This window comes from Neoarius graeffei, chromosome 24 (assembly GCF_027579695.1).
Source record: "Neoarius graeffei isolate fNeoGra1 chromosome 24, fNeoGra1.pri, whole genome shotgun sequence".
Lineage (NCBI taxonomy): Eukaryota > Metazoa > Chordata > Actinopteri > Siluriformes > Ariidae > Neoarius > Neoarius graeffei.
This window is the reverse complement of record NC_083592.1, coordinates 34,102,072-34,120,166: the sequence shown is the minus strand read 5'-3', so window position 1 is coordinate 34,120,166 and position 18,095 is coordinate 34,102,072.

Here is an 18,095-nt window from a genome sequence, read left to right as displayed (position 1 = left end):
ATTTTTGTGGTCAGAAATAAACGCTAAAATGACTAGAGGAGCACAACAGGGGCTGTAATGATCAAAATCTATCATCACCGTGATATTTTTAAATCCACTGGGACCAAATTGTAGTGTGTATTACTGCCTATGGAGATCCTGATGCTAAAATGGTATTTTCCTGTCCAATTTCTTCCACCCTGGTTTTGCTGATGTACTGAACACTATCAGTGTCACACCACTTCAGTATCAAGAGGCTTCTTATCCAAATACTAACTAAATACAACTGAGTGAATCGTTTTATCGATATTCAGTAAGTACAAACAGCTCGGCTGTGGCGACCAAATGTGAATCAGACAGTTGATGTGTAATTAGATGTTGACCATTATGAAGCACTTTTACTTATATTTCTTGAAAATCTCTTTAGATCCTGACAGCAATGCTCTGACAATCAAATGCTCTGACAATAAAGGGAAAAAAATATCCCTCATCCGTGGCAGTCGCAGGGCTGCCCGTCCAATCGTTTTATTTAGTCTGAATGAAACGATTGGATGACCTACCTGCCTGTCTACCTGCACACATCCTGCTTGTACACTCATTTCTCATGACTCGAGCCTTCCACAAGGCTAGGTAGACATATTGCTGATATATTGCTCAAGCTAGCGAACCAGTCGACAATTGTGAGTACTGGTAATAGCCATGTTCGTTGTTTACATTCATTATGACAATGTTAGGTGTTTTCTTACATGTGAATGAGACATGAAGTAATTGGATATGACAGTGATGCACTACGCCCTCCACCGTACCCCTATTCTCTCTCGTCGACTCATCCTCCAGCAGTAGTCAGGCAGTGCACGTTCATGTATTTTGGAGGAGTGGCTTTGGAAGCAGGGCGTGAGATTTTTCTGTTGGATACTTTCAAAATCTAGCTTACTTTATCTTGTATTTTATTTATATTCTTTTTATTGCTGCTGTTTTCCGAGTGCTACCAAACTAAGTTTCGTTGTATAACTACAATGACAATAAAGTCTTATCTTATCTTACTCTTGCTGGTTTCTCCAAAACGGCCCACCCTAGATTTAATTAATGCAATCAATTCAATGTCTAACAAAACTAATTCAATTCTAATTGCTATCGAGACCAGGAATTGGCTGATATAGATGCACTAGAGGCTCACACATGTAAATGAAAGCCCATAAATGCACAAAAGAAAACAGAAAACACATCTATTATAAGTTCAGTCAGCCAGCTGGTTATTTCTACACTTATAATATTGCAATGGACTCTACAAGTATATTATTATGAAAATTTACTGCACTGAGCTGCATTCAGTTTTTAAAAAGAACGAGATGAGATTGTTGACATTGTTTGGATCACCTACCACACCATGAGTGAAAAAGATAATGAGTGTGCATGAACGTGAATATAAAACACTGTCTCCCTGGGGTAAAAAAAAAAAGAGAGAGAGAGAGAGAGAGAGAGAGAGAGAGAGAGAAACAGAAAACAGTCTCATCCTCCATACAGGTTTTCAGTTTTAATGTGATCTGGACATGGGACAATGGAGAGACAGCAGATATGCATGCAACCCCCCCCCCCCCCCCCCCCTTAAATCTTTCTTTCTCTCTTTCTTTGCCTGCTCTGCCCTGGGCACCAATAGCTTGGTATTGTCTTGGCAGGCTGGATCGTTACCATGGAGATCTGAATAAACCTCGACTCCGCCACCCTACAAGACGGGTGAGGCCATGCATTTGGGCGCACGCGTGCGCGCGCGCGCACACACACACACACACACACACACACACACACACACATAGAAACCCACACAGGTAGTCACACATCCCTGTCTTGTGCCAGAGGCTCCAATCTTTTATATGTGTGTAAATTAACTCATGGTTATCTAAAGAAGGAGAAAATGGCCCTTATTCCTAATAGATTACTCACAATAGAACCAAGGCTGAAGGGTTTCCTATGAAGCCTAATGGTGAACTACAATAAAATTAGCAACACTTTTTAAAAACACAGTTAACATTTTGGACACAGTTAAATAATCTCTATCCAATAATTAAATAAATAATCTGTTTTCTACATGATTTTTACAACTGGTTATTTTATTTCTTTTATCATCTTTTTTTTATTCATTTGATTTTCTTGTGTGTGTGTGTGTGTGTGTGTGTGTGCATGCGTGCGTGTCGAGGGACATGTGGAGTTCAGACCACAGTTCATCCAGAAGTGATTCTTTTCATTAGTGATTCTAAATAATTGAACAGTGAGGCTGTTCTCTACAAAAACAGCACTTGCAGTTACATACACCATGTAGGCCACACACACACACACAAAACCCATAGGCAGTAAGTCCCGTAGAGATATTTTTGTCACCATCAGTCAGCACTTTTACAGAAAATTCTTCAAAATATCTATGAGCTGCTAGCATTAAGATATACAACTCAAAAGTATTTAAAAAATCATGATCACATTCATCACTATCACGTACTGTAGCTTCAGTCGAGAGAAAGGACAAAACCTAAAGGGTTAATATTCAAGCATGCGTCTACTCCTCTTTCTGCCTCTTTTCTATATCCAAGATGGAAGCACCATTCTCGAACGCATACGCTAAAAATAATCCTCCATGATTGGAGGGTTGAAGTGTCAATTATTCTTATGCAAATGTGCCCAGTTTCTCACGTTTCCAAAGAGAAAGACCACAGATGGCTACACAGAAATCTCTGCGCGAGCCTACCAGACAAAAAGAGCTTGCATAATGTGATGCCGCTATTTGCATGTCTGTCGTTCACTGCAATGAAAAATCAAGCACTGCAGAGAGGGTTAATGCCATCGTAAGTGCTTTGAAAACAGACAATATGGATACACTCATTAAAAGAATTGCTAATTTGCATGTATCAATGCGAAAATAGCTCTTAAGCAAGCTACAGCTCTTTCTTGACATTTGATTATAAAAAAATGTGTTTAAAAGATGAGATTTTTATTCCCTTCTCATAGAATAAGCATGAATAAGCATGCAATTGATCTTAAGGAACTCAACACCCACAACATTTCCATCCTTCAAATACGTTCTACATTGAATATGTGACACATTTTCTCATGCATTGGATGACGTGCAGACTACTCGGACCTAATTACAAATCTGAAGTGTTCATGTTAATAGAAACGAACCTCCTGCACCTGCCAATCAAGTGGTTTCATCTTGGGAAAGCAAACACGGTTTGCCAAAATGAGTGCAAGAAAGACAGAATTTGAAAGGAAAAGGAAGACAAACGCTGGAAGAGAAAGGCAGGGCACGAATGAAAGAACATGAAGCTGCTCTGCCAGTGTGACCTGAACAAGCCGCTAAAATGTGATTCCTGACAGTTCGCTCACACACGGGCTAAGAGACAGCAGCCTTTTTGCTTTCACACTAAAAACCATGATTTTGCCTCAGACAAGTCTGCCACCTGACACACCTGCTGCAGAACCTTGAAACTAGAAAGACAAATATGCGGATAAGCTCCAGTAGGCTAGCATGGAAATGGTGGACTGTTAGCTTTCAGCCCCAGAAAGAAAGAGGATGTTAGCACGTCATGATCATGAAATTAGCTAAATGTTTGCTGTCATGCAAATTAGTACGAAGAATAGCTCTTGGTTAAACCCAGGTTCTCACCCTAAGTTAAGCATTGAGGACTTTTCCTCTGTCTTTTTCATCGTAGGAAAGAATGCATGGTTAAACACCTCCAAATGTATTCCTTAGCATGAAATGTTTAAACATGAGATAGGAATAAAAGAATGCTGACATTCCCAGCTGATGCTGTACTAGAAAATGAATGGAAAGAAAGTGGGGGGAAAAAAATAAAAAGCTTTTCAGCTCCAAAAGAGTGGATCAAGAAACCTGCTGTGGCATCCTGTTACATGGTGACAATGGAGCTCTTTCAAAATGAGTCTCAACATTGCAGCCAGGTCATCAAGTTCTGTTGATTGTCGCACACAGGGTCAAGAGTGACAGGAGAGAAGGGGATTGTGGAGTTATCTTAGACGATAATGGCAGTCTCTGATTCGAGATGGGCTCACTGTGTTAAGTTTGTTTTGACCTTTCTGTCTCCTAAACTATTGTTGTTCAAAGAGTCAGAGAACTGTCACATCATTTAAGTCATATAACCATCTGGGTGTAGGATTATGTTACCAATTTTGGATGGACTTCTGCGCTAATATTGTTTTTGCAAAACAGCTGGAATATTCAATGACATGTTCGAACAGGTTTTTAACATGATGCCTTCTACAAATTTATTTGAAGTCATCAGATCCAGTAGAATTAAATGAATTAATCTTGCTTATCCTTTACAAAAATGCTCACAATGTATTTGAAAGTTGTTATATATACCAGTATTCTTTTAATATTTCATTTGAGCATTCAATATCCCCCCCCCAAAAAAAAAACAAAAACAAACAACAACAACAACAACAAAAAACCTCACCTTATTTCACACACACCTTTAATCATCATGGTCCCACGTTTACAATTCGTAATAATTCTACACAGCGTGGTTAAGATTGGGGCAGGGCAAATGTAATTTGTACCTTTTCTTAAGACTTTGCTGCTATCTAAGCAGTCTGTCTTTGCTTGTTTGAATTTTGTAAAAATTACTCCAAGTTTCCTTTACCACAATGGCTTAGGACAGGGGCATTCAATTAACATTTGCAAAAGTCCAGTTACAAAGGTCTGGATAAGCAACTAGCATAACTTAAAGTGCATATCCTGGGCCAATTTATATATATATATATATATATATATATATATATATATATATATATATATATGAAAGAATGTCCCTTTACACACTCATCCAGAAGGGTAATTTTGCACAAGGCCATCTATCTACAGCAGAAAAAAAAAAAATAACAAAACATGTCTGGAAAAATCCCAAGGGAGTCTGGAGCCAGATTCGTGACGTCACCTGCGGACGCGCCAGCAGGCTGCGAGAGCTTGCACGGTTTCAGTGCACAGCCTGTGTAGACCAAGTTTAGCAGCTAGCGAGTTTGCATTGAAATATGGAATTGTCATCTGAGCGCAATGTGGGAAACGATGAGTACTAATCCCATCAAGATTGGTGTTGCTACACCCTCCTACGATACATCTGTTAACCATTTTAATAATTACGCGATAACGTTGAAGAAATTTGCAGAAAACCACCAGGTCGTTTTCTCATAAACAAACCAGCGCTGATGTAGGATTCAGAGGGAGGCGTCCCGCACGCGACGTCATGAAAATCAATGTTTCCCGGGAAATCCAAATGCCAAGTTTTTTTCAGAGGCGGACCAATTCACCTCAAATGGCTTGATTTCAACCGAATTTTTATGGTATTGCGCAAGGTAAAAACATTGCACAAAATGCAAAATGTGACAGATATTTGACCAAAGTTTAGTATAAAATAGGAGAATTGCATTGATCTTGCTCCTGAATTTACCCATGATATGCACTTTAAAGTGCTAGTCTTACAAAAATGACAATGACATCACCCCTGGAAATTATACCTTATAAAACTAGACATGGTAAATAGTTTACTGTCTAAATTGTATTTTAATACGAGACCGAGAACATGTTCTATGTAGCCGGTAAATTTTGGCTCTTTGAGTCCGCCATTACACGAATGCGTTCCTGGTAAGTTATTGCTAATTCAAAGGAAGTGACGTCATATGCACAACGCTTGAAAGTTCAAGGCATTTCTGGCTTCATCTGCTTTGCAAAATGGAGCACGTTTTTAATGATTTGTTTCTGTTTCACAACAAAATTAAAACCAATGCATGCCTCCTAAGAAGTGTGTCGTTCAAGGCTGTTCAAGTGTAACCGATTTTTTAAAAAAAAAGTGGAATTTCGATCTCAAAGTCGGCAGGACACTTACGGAATGAATGGGTTCGATTTGTACAGACAAAGAGCGGTAACTTTAAGCCGATAGGATGGTTTGGTGTCTACTCTATACGTTCTGAAAAAGATAAATTTGTGAGGTAAATTCACATAGAAGGATTTGAGTGATGTTTGGTACATGGAGCAGTTCCTACGATCTGGAAACAAAATTCAGAAGCGCCATCCCAAAGAGCTCACCGCCGCACAGGAAGTGTCAAACTTGTGTTTTTAGCCTTTTGCTCGAATTTATTAATTGTCCTTAGTCGGATCAATAACGTTCTAAGGTATTTTCTATGCGGCCAAATATAATACTTAGATAGACGACAGACAAATACTGATCTAAAAATAAACCGAAACATGCTTATTCACTCTGAGTCACTTCTTTGTCCTTGTTGTCATAAAGTTGTATTTACAAAAGAAGGCAGTTGTGCATATGATGTCACACACGCAGCACTGCTGACCAATAAATCGCTGCGATCTAATGGCAGACAAGCTTTTAGTGATTTTTGGAACACAATTCAGATGCAAAAAATTTCTTTTTCGAACCAATTTTTTATTTATTGGTGAACTTTACAACCTATTTGAGCATATTACGCACAGAAAACCCGGGATTTCATGATGTCGTTTTTGCAAGACGAGCACATTAATGGCTACAAAAGTTACCTTTTAACACTTAACCATGCCATGAAATTCTTTGAAAACTCTTCCCTTTCTGAGCTAATGTCTTTAGCCCTGTAGCTAGTCTCTGATCTGATGAGCTGCTTTCAGCTAAAACATTTACATGAATGCAAGTTATTGGATAAACCATAACAGAGGATCTGCTACAGATCCTTGGGTCATGTTTAGAAAACTAAAATCTCTGAACTACAGCCTTTTTCAGACATTTATTAGCTGTGCTATAGTATTCTTTACGAATTCAGCTGAAATGCTTTGCTGGTTTCAGATCTGGACCACGGTCTTTCAGATCTGGACCACGGTCCACCAGTTGATTTCCCATGGTTTAGTTTGTTACTAGTAGTCAAACATGGCTCAATCGTTGGAAGAGATTCTGGACTATGGTTTGAATACAACTATCAAACATCAGGTTTGTGACCTACTCAGGACCTACTCAACTAATTATTCATTATATAGGTGTATATCCTCACTAGCAAAGATGTTTCCAGTGTAGCAGATGTACAATATGCATGGCCTAGATACTGTCACCTCCATCATGGACAAAGCTCACACTCACAGAACTCACCCCCAAGCCTGAAAAAAAAAGTGTGTCTCTATGTTTGTGTGTGTCAAACACATCAAAAACTGTAAGGTGAATCCTTTTGAGATGGCAGCATGGTTGGCCACAGGATGAATAAACATCCATGTCAGGAGAAACTGATACATTCCCTTTTCAGCCAGACGGGCCTCTCGTGGGAAAAACAGCTCGTACACAATGGACAGAGACGGCCTTTTGTTGAGGCTCTCAGAAATGTGGGCTAGCTCTTCTCTCCAGCCTGTGCCATGAACAGACCACTCAAACAGTGACTCAAACACACACACACACAGAACTCATTACAACTTACAAACCTCAATGTCATTTCTTTGATTCTGCTTCGCAAAGGAATGGACATTAAACAAAACATGATCAGGAATAAGAAAAGAAAAGAGTGAGAAAATGTGTGTAGTTTAGCCCACAGTTAAAGCACCCCCAGAGGGGTTTAACACCAGATCTAAATCCTTGAGATAGTGTCCTGCCATGACATCGCTCTGAAAAAGTCCACATGCTCGGGCCCACAGCAGGTTAGCCTGGGGGAATTTATGTACTCCTTTGACCAAGATTCAAAGATTTTAGCTTTAGACAGCCAAGGGTTCAGGGCGATGGTGGGGTGGTGGGAGTATTTCCTTATTGGGTGGGTTGCTCAGTCTTTCAGTCTTCATTCTGAACTTGAATGTGACATTGATGATTTTCTCTCTTTTATCATAAGACATCACACCGGATCATTGCCTGAGAGGAAAGTGTTTGCCCACATACACACTTTCAGTCATTTTACATTTTTAAAGTATGGACAGTCAGAGAAAAAAATCCTTTCAAATCCGTTTAGAGACATACTCCATATCCTGCTTTTACGCAAATTTCATTCGTCAGCCATTTAAAGCATTCCCATTAATCAATACACAATTATAACATTGACGTGTTAATTGATCTGAACGACATTTCCTTGAGAACAGCTCACACTCTTTATTCTCAGGCATTCTCATAGATAACCTTCCGCTATTTCTCCATCACCAAATTGTTTGCGTTCAGAGCCAATTTGGGGCACAGTAAAGTTGTTATGCATGGCGCATTTGGAAAAGGACGTGGCTCAAGCTGGCTGCGAAGTGAACACATTCTCTGGAGCCTGGTTCTGTTACTGGGGCTTGGGTGGAGGAATCATACTCTGATGCTGAGGCACTCTCAGGTTCATAAAAACAATTAGACTCAGCTCAGATGGTGAAATCTGGGGACTTCAACAAATCTTCCTACACTCTCAGAAAATAAAGTACATTATTGTAACTTTATGGGTACAATGGCTTGTCACTGGGGCAGGACCCTCTGAGGTACTTATTTGTACCCTTTATATACTGCTTGGGAACATATATGTACCATTTTGGCCCTATAAAGGTACACATAGTTACCTTGAGGTCCAATAATAAACCCTGGGGGGTACATTAGTGTAGATTGTACCTTGGGGACAGAAATGGACTCCTACTGTACCCTTATTTCTGACAGTGTATACACCATAGCGCTATGAATGAGATTTTTTAAAAATAATAATATTACAATTACTGATCATAGTCAATCTTGTGATCAGTAATTGTAAATCGGGCAATCACAGGATTCAAATGAATCCCATGTTTATACGGATTATAGATGCATTTATAATCTTATATAGAATACATAATACCTTATAACACTTGACATATAAGTAGTTATAGCTTTATAAGCTCATTCTTCTGTATATAAGACATTATAATGCCTGTTCATAAGAACACCACAGGTACTAATGTTGTATCAATAAGACATTCTATAAGGGCCATGTATATAATCACATTCATAATCACTTATGAATATATTCATAACATGCTATAATATATTCATGAGTCTTCATACACATCATTGTAATTATTTAGCACTGTTTAGGAATGTTTTACAAGTAGTGCTTATAACACATTTATTACCATTATAGCTTCTCTTAATGCATTATGCAAAGTTTGGCTTGGTGGTATAACGTGTCATGAGCATTAATTTCAATGCATAATGATATAAAGTGTCATGCAGTTTCATGAATAATTAAAACAATGTGTATAATGGCTTACGAATGCATTATAACATGATATAGCCATGTTCAAAGATTATTATAGATAAAATCTTCATAGAAAGTGTTACCATTGTATCTATATATCTGGACTGAAGGTTATAACATACATAGTATATAATTATGTCGGGTCATAACAAACTTTAAGTAACAGGAGCATTAAAAAATAAGTGTGAATAAGGTTTCAGTGAAAAACGAAAGGTCTATGTTATGATGCATTATAATATATACTATAACAGAGACTGTGAATTAGTGTACAGAATATTCTTATGAACACACAGCATGATATATTATAATGCATTTTAGTATAAATACAGAGGTGATTATAGGAAATCGTGCATGCTGATTGGTCGAGAGATTCGGATTATTTCTCGATAATCACCTCGAGTGACTCGGCAAAATGACGGCCAATCGCTTCGTCACCGTAAGTGAGGAAGAATTACAAATGATGAAAGAAAATACTGTTCCTAAAGCACTAAAGATGCTACGAAGTTTGGTCTAAAATCACTCAAAGGTAAGGTGGAATTGTGATTTGTTTATCGATTTCAAAACAAAGTATTTTATGTGACTCGGTGTAGGTAAGTGACACAAATCTGTGCTGCGCCGTTATTACATTTATATGACGCTTTCGAAGTTTGAAATAAATTATTTTTAGCATTTTTTAAAAATCAGCTGTGTATTTATACTAAAACAATGATCCACCTCAAGTTCAGTGAATATCGGTGAAAACCTCGACTCTGTTTCAGTTATTATTCACCAATAATCACTTCACCTTCAGCGAATAATTGTTTAACCCTTTGGCTGCCACCCATAATTAATCGCAATGTGCCGGGCATATAGGATATATAATAGGTCAAAATTGGGATATTTTGATAATCTTTCTCTAACTTGTTCAGAACTTTATATTTTGAATATTTGAATAGAAAAATCACAAAAAACACTGTTGTAGAGTAAAAATAACTTTAGTAATCAAAAACAATGGGTCTTGTCAATGAGAACCTGTCTGTAAACATGAATTACTAGTACTTGAAGACACCAAGGGCCCATGTATTTGGGTACCATTTTTTTAATGGTCTTTGGTATGACCCAACTGTGAATAGAACTCTCAACCTCCCAATCAGGAGGCGGACAAACTAACCACTAGGCCAGCTCAGAGTAATGCACCCCTGTGAAGTGAAAGTGCCATGTAAGGTACATAAAAGGAGGCGTTTATGATGAATAGCGTACATCATAAGGCACAACGGTAAAAGATTTCATGATGTACGTGACTCGTCCAAGGGCACTGAAGGGGTTAATGTAATCTGATTTTATAAAATGCTTTATATGGTATCTATTTTAAAATTACCTATGTGCAACTATTTTAGGCATTATATGGTATTATGCATGCAATATAATATGTTACGAATGCATTTATACTGCTTTATGAATACACAGTTCATAGGCAGTGTTTCGGTTTTAGCATACTTGTTGAGTTTACTATATTTACTATATTAACTTTTTAATGTTAAATGAAACGTAGCATGAAATGATACTACAATAAACAAGCAACAGACAAGGCGAAGTAACTACAGTACCAGTAAGTAACACAAAAGTAAGCTTTTCACAAAACATACTTATTCATGAGTGTAATATATAGTATTTGCTCTGTCAAGTGTGCACAATAATAAGCACAAGAGAAAGTGCTTTTGTTGGGTCCTGAAATTGGTTGACCATATGTGTGAGCATTCTGTATCTTTCTGCTGTACAGCTTCACACAAGGGGGACCACCATAACCTAGTTTGTCTACCATACAAAGTTTCAGCCAAGCTTGGATGGACTCATCAGACGTCTTTTCTTTGAAACCAATGAAGCTCAACAGACCTCCAACAAAGGAGCTAATCACTGCCCCTTTCGTCAGGCCTTGTCGCAGTTTCTCTTTTCACCAGCTGGGCCTTAGATCATTTCCCACCACTAGCTGGCCTGTTTAGCAGTCTGACACAGCTGTGGCTATTAGTTCTGTTTCTTTTTATATGACTTCTTTAGGTCGTGAAACGTTTGTACACATACAATGGATTTTAATGTGCAGTGAGAGCATGCACAGTGTGTTTAGAGATATATTCAAACACACATGTTAAGTCATGGACGAGTCAGGGCAACATCCATACACACACACATGCATATAGTGATATGTGGGACTGTGTGTGTCAAGGGCTCTGCGTGTGTGTGTGTGTGTGTGTGTGTGTGTGTGTGTGTGTGTGTGTGTGTGTGTGTGTGTGTGTGTGTGTGTGTGTGTGAGTGGTGGGTGTGGGGCTACAGCAGACAATGCAGCCCCAGGCTCCTCTATTCTGGCTTTGACCTTGAACCTCAGCAGCCTCCATTCCCATGAATTCAGACTCTGTGTGTGTGTTTGAGTGCATGTTCTCTCAGTCTCTGCTTCATTTCTAATCCTACATACAATCATCTAGTGAATAAAAGCACCCAAGAAGCAAAGTTGTCCTCTTCTCACAACCGCCTACAGAGCCTGAGCTCTCTCAGAGCTGGCTAATGCTAACTGCTAATGCTACACCACTGATCATTGCTCCAAAATTCTCTTCATGACCAGAAAGAGGAAAAAGGAAAAAAAAAAGATTTTTTTCTGACATCATGTTATGAATGAAACCTGATCACTGGATCTGGTTTGATTTCACATGAATGAAGTCACGATAAAAGATACAGGGGATATATTTTATATTTTAACTGAAATTTATATGGATAAAATTCTAAACTATACTGAAAGTGAGCCGTAAGTGTCGCACATGAGTGCTTGGTTAGACATGTATGGAGAACATGAAATTAACAAGATTCTTGTCATGATTTTATTAATTAACAAAATAAATAAGTATGATAAAATAGCCGACACCACACACACACACACACACACACACACACACACACACACACACACACACATTATGTGGCTACATTAACTTGTGTATACAATTAATTTTCGGCATATTATACAGCATAAAAGCAATAAAACAACAGTATATTCAATATTTTTCAGCCAAGATTCACACTTTCTGCTGCTGTACTTTAAATTCATTGTGCAAACAATCATATGTGCTGTATCAAGTGCTATTTTATAAGATAGAGTAATGGTGAGGCGGCACGGTGGTGTAGTGGTTAGCGCTGTCGCCTCACAGCAAGAAGGTCCGGGTTCGAGCCCCGGGGCCGGCGAGGGCCTTTCTGTGTGGAGTTTGCATGTTCTCCCCGTGTCTGCGTGGGTTTCCTCCGGGTGCTCCGGTTTCCCCCACAGTCCAAAGACATGCAGGTTAGGTTAACTGGTGACTCTAAATTGACCGTAGGTGTGAATGTGAGTGTGAATGGTTGTCTGTGTCTATGTGTCAGCCCTGTGATGACCTGGCGACTTGTCCAGGGTGTACCCCGCCTTTCACCCGTAGTCAGCTGGGATAGGCTCCAGCTTGCCTGCGACCCTGTAGAAGGATAAAGCGGCTAGAGATAATGAGATGAGATGAGAGTGATGGTGAAAGCCATATTATTAAATTAAAATAAATATGATGATTACAGTTAGGACTATTCATGCAGCAATTTATTGGCAATATAATGACTAGATATTTATTTGAATGATTGCCTTCTTATTATTCATACAGTTTATCCTCGCTTTCATATTATATAACATTGAAGTTCACAGCAAACAACTTGATTTGCTTCTTCAGTCCACATTTTCTATCCCCTTATTTTCTTAGGCTTAAAGGGGAACTGAATTCATTTTTAAACTTGCTTTATTTCTTAATTAACCTGTTATTTAATTACGTTTTCGGTTTTATTAACCTTATGTCGTGACTCATATCGGCGTATTATATTACACTTATTGGCTTTTTCGGTTTTTAACCATGTTGAATGTAGTTCGTATGGTCCACGGCAGGCATCGCTTATCCGCGTGATCTTCACGAGACTTGTGTGAGACTTTGAAACGTGAAGTGTCAGCACCGCCATTTTGAGGTACATAGCGGCCAGATCACCATATCATTCCAATTTAGATTAATTTTGAGATTTGCCAGCTTCATCAGTGATGGAGATTATTCCATACAACTTCAAACCAACGTGGAGTAGAGAAGAGTTGGAAAGATGACAGGATAAGGACTAGTCTGTCGCGCTGGTATTTACATCATTATTGTCACACAATTAAAACGTGCCAGATCAGGCGGCTGGTGGGTTTTCAAAATAATAAATACATGCATGTATTTTTGTGATAAATACATATTATACTGAGCGCATTTCCCACATAATCCTCACTAAGGTTTCGGACAGCACTACAAAATGGCGTCCCCACTATATAGTGCCCTATATAGTGAGTAGGGAGCGATTTTGGACACAGGGAAAACTTCTGGCTCGATTATGTCAGCATTCGAAAGAGGGCGTGCGCGTCTTTTGACAACATTGGCAGATGTTGGTGACTTTGATTTCCGCTGTACGTTTTACTTCCGTCCTACAATGTCTCGCACAGGTCTCAGCGAATCTCGTTTACGGCCATTGCTTTGACATATGGACTGATATATTACACAGCATATTTCAAACACTCATAACTTGCTATAGCAGTGACAAAATAGCTGTCAGAAATGCACTCCTATATTTTATAAAATGAGATAAATAGAATTTTGATAATAAACAATTTGCCTTCACTTCCCCTTTAAAGGCTAATGCTTATGTTTAAAAGTGGTCTAGATGATACTGACAAAGATCTCGGTGCACTCACTGTTCCCCACATAAATATTAATGTATCTTTTGAACTTGTTAACAACTCTGAATACACCCCATTGACATTAACTAAAGCTAAAGCTCAGGGATAATTTTTCAGCCATATTGTTACTGCCTTTATTTTTACCTACTTTTGTTGGAAATATGCAATCCATTGTTAGACAAACAAAGGTACTTAATTTAGCATGATTTTAGAAGAAGAAGAAGACTTTATTTGTCACATGCACACTCAAGCACAGTGAAATTTCTCTTCTGCATTTAACCCATCTGAAGCAGTGAACACACAAGTGAGCAATGAGCACACACACATACCCAGAGTAGTGGGCAGCTATGCTACAGCACCCAGGGAGCAGTTGGGGGTTAGGGGCCTTGCTCAAGAACACTTCAGCTCAAGGCCACCCTACATTAAACTAATCACATGTTTTTGGGGGAAACCCACACAGACACAGGGAGAACATGCAAACTCCATACAGAAAGGCCGTTGTCAGCCACTGAGCTTGAACCCAGAACCTTCTTGCTGTGAGGCGACAGTGCTAACCACTACACCACCATGCTGTCGTTCAGCTCTTCATACTTGGGACATACTGACAAATAAGCAAGTAGTGTAATATTTGGTAATGCTTTACATTAAGATTTCATGGATTGACATGACTAGTCAATTAATTATTCATTCATTATTCATGAACTAATCATTATTAGTATTAGTTCACACAAACAGCCATGTCAGTTGACATGACAAACAACTTTAACACAGTAACACCTGTATTGTTTGATATATTTTTTAACACAATAAACCAAATAGGCCAAATAATCAGTACCTGCATGGACTGACATTCAGAAAATGCTTGTTTCTAATTTTTGTGAACTTAACATTTAGTCATTACAGGTGTATTTAATTCTGAAGCTCACTATGTCTTCAATTTAAGTGATACAGTAAATAATGTTACCTAATTGGAATCTTAAACTTATGAGGGCAATTACACTACCTTTACTTTTAAGCCCTTATCTTGGTCATTATAAGGGCTAGCCATACATGCTGTATTTTTGTTTGTTTGTTTGTTTGTTTGTTTTTTAGAACACTCTAGGCTATTCAGATCTTCCATCATTTAAAGCTAGACTGCCTTTCAGATTTTTCAAGTGTAGGTCATAAAAATAATTTTCCCCGACACCCAATTATATTTTTGTTTAGTGGACCGAAAGCTACTGAATTCCAACTTACAATTTTATTTATTTATTTATTTATTTATTTATTTTGTTTTTAAATAGAACAATTAATGATATAGCCACATGGCCCTAAATTCTCTGTTATTTTTGCCTGCTTCACCATGACCCAATTCAAGATACTACATCATGCATCATGTGGTGGGCTTTCCCCATTCGTGCAAGGCATTGTGGGATACAAATTTGAAACAGGAGAGCACAATGGAGGCCGTTAGTGTGTGAACGAAATGTGAAAGACTGACTACAGTAATGGAAAGCGAGAAGAAAAGACGTTATGTTATATACAAAGGAAAGGAAACACAGGACCAAACTAAGAAATATCGGCGGTCAGCGAGTACCTCGGTGTGATCAGCTGTTCGTTTAGCGACTGTAACTGTCAGTGCACGGTCAAAGTAAACCTGTAGATGGCAGTAATGCAACACTGGATGCCAGCTGCCGTAAAACCCAAAAGATGAAGAAGACAACTAAGGTAAATCTGCGCATGCGCGCACGGACTTCCTCTGTCTGCTTGACTGTGCAAAGCGAGCGATTTCATGCACATTATTTGCTTGGAAATCCCCTGAAATTAAATCACTTCCCAGCCACAGAATGGCCTGAAGGTTTTTTTTTTAAAGATATTACAGAAATAAACACATCACAATGACCAAATTTGAGCGGGAACTAAATTTCACCAATTTTATGAAATCGAAAGACCATCTACTTTTAATATGATAATACTTGCACATTTTTATATCAACTTTTATATCAAGCGGAAAAATGATCACATCGTATGAAATTGTTGTTCATATTTACATGTATCTCACCATAAATTGCTGCCAGTAAAGATATCTCTTCACACAATTGTCTGGAATCTGGCAGTATAAGAACCAGGAGGGTGGGATACTCTATAACTTAGCAATTTGCAAAAATATGCACTTAGTGCCAATAAGAAAAAAGGTCATTGTTTATTTGCTGTGTATCCAAAACCAACAACGCTTTATTGCACAGACAAACAACTAGAATTGTCAGAAAGGGTTGTGATGTTTATTGTGATATGCAGTGCGTTGTGAAGCGATAGGGACTTCGTGACTCTTTCAACTGAGAAACAGGAGTGTGAAAATGGGTGAAGAAATTAGTGAAGACATTACTTTGTAGAGGGGCGGCACGGTGGTGTAGTGGTTAGCGCTGTCGCCTCACAGCAAGAAGGTCCGGGTTCGAGCCCCGGGGCCGGCGAGGGCCTTTCTGTGTGGAGTTTGCATGTTCTCCCCGTGCCCACGTGGGTTTCCTCCGGGTGCTCCGGTTTCCCCCACAGTCCAAAGACATGCAGGTTAGGTTAACTGGTGACTCTAAATTGACCGTAGGTGTGAATGTGAGTGTGAATGGTTGTCTGTGTCTATGTGTCAGCCCTGTGATGACCTGGCGACTTGTCCAGGGTGTACCCCGCCTTTCGCCCGTAGTCAGCTGGGATAGGCTCCAGCTTGCCTGCGACCCTGTAGAACAGGATAAAGCGGCTAGAGATGATGAGATGAGATGAGATTACTTTGTAGAAGTTTGATCTGTTTTCATAACATGATTACTTCAGTATGTACAACAGGGGCGATTTCTCAGAGACAACAAGGGAAGCCGAGCTTCCCCTAAAATTCTCTCCCCAAACTGCGGCGTCTACGACGTTGAATTCTCATTAAAACAATAACTTGCATAACATAATATATGCCCAAGATTGTATTTATATTCATAACTATCCTGTAACTTATTTGAGTGATGTCTGACGAACTTGCAGTTCGCTACGAGAATCACCTTTGCTGCCAGGCTGTAACCTTTCTTATTTCAATGGGCTCTATGGACTGGCAGCAGTGTTGCCAGATTGGGCGGTTTAAAGTGCATTTTGGCGGGTTTTGAACATATTTTGGGTGGAAAACGTCAGCAGTATCTGGCAACACTGACTGGCAGCCGGGTATCCGTTGCAGTCTACGAGACGGCTCTGAACAGCCAAATTCGGCTAGTTGTTATTGGTTAAAATCAACAAAATCGTCACTTCCAGGGAAGCCGGGCTTCTCTGGGACTAAACGAGACAATGGGAGGGACAAGAAGCCGGGCTGATAAAGGATTATTGGAGGTAGTGTTTGAAAGACATGAGGAGGGCGGTACTTCGGTGAGGAATACGGAAGTATGATCAGTCAGTCCCTAGCGGATGTCGAGAAAGTGTAGTCGTGTGCTAAAGTGCTGTCCGAATTTCTTTTCATATAAACGGTTCTTCTCATTGATGTCTCTGTACATTACTCTGTAAATAAATGTAAATATTACTCATTGTGCTCCATTAACTTTCATCCATTCTATCAGTTTGATTATTCGTGAATTCACTCGTTTATTTCATTTGTAGTTCAATCTGGTTGTAGGCTAGCTGGAGCCTTATTGGGATCTGCAGTGCTAGCTGCTAACAGAAATTGGTGAAGTCTCTGGAAAGCACAACCAGCTGGTATGACAGGGTCACAGACCATTTTCTGGAAAAGGAGCGGAGGGCAGAATTTGTGTATAAATAGTGTTCATGTTCATGAATCTGAAGTATATACACACTTCAGTAATGTTAAGAGAATGGTGGGCTCTGTGTTATAGGTTATACCTGGGTATAATATTCAAGGTTCTGTGTGTTGCATAGCCTACCTGGTTATGAATTTCCAGACTGTGTTGCAGAAGATGTTCAAGGATGTGTTGCACAGCTGGGTGTTGTGTTAAAGACTCTGTGTTGCATATCAGGGTATGATGTTCAAGGCTCTTCGTTGAATAGCCAGTGATTTTTGGATGTTTGATATTTTTGATTAAGGATATGAGGCACTAGCCTGGCAAACCAGACTATAACATGAAATGTACAAGCAAAAATACTTTCTGCCACTAGGTAGGGTTGTCTAATTCACTATGCTAATGGGGCACACCTTTCTATGCTTTGATATCCGGCCTAC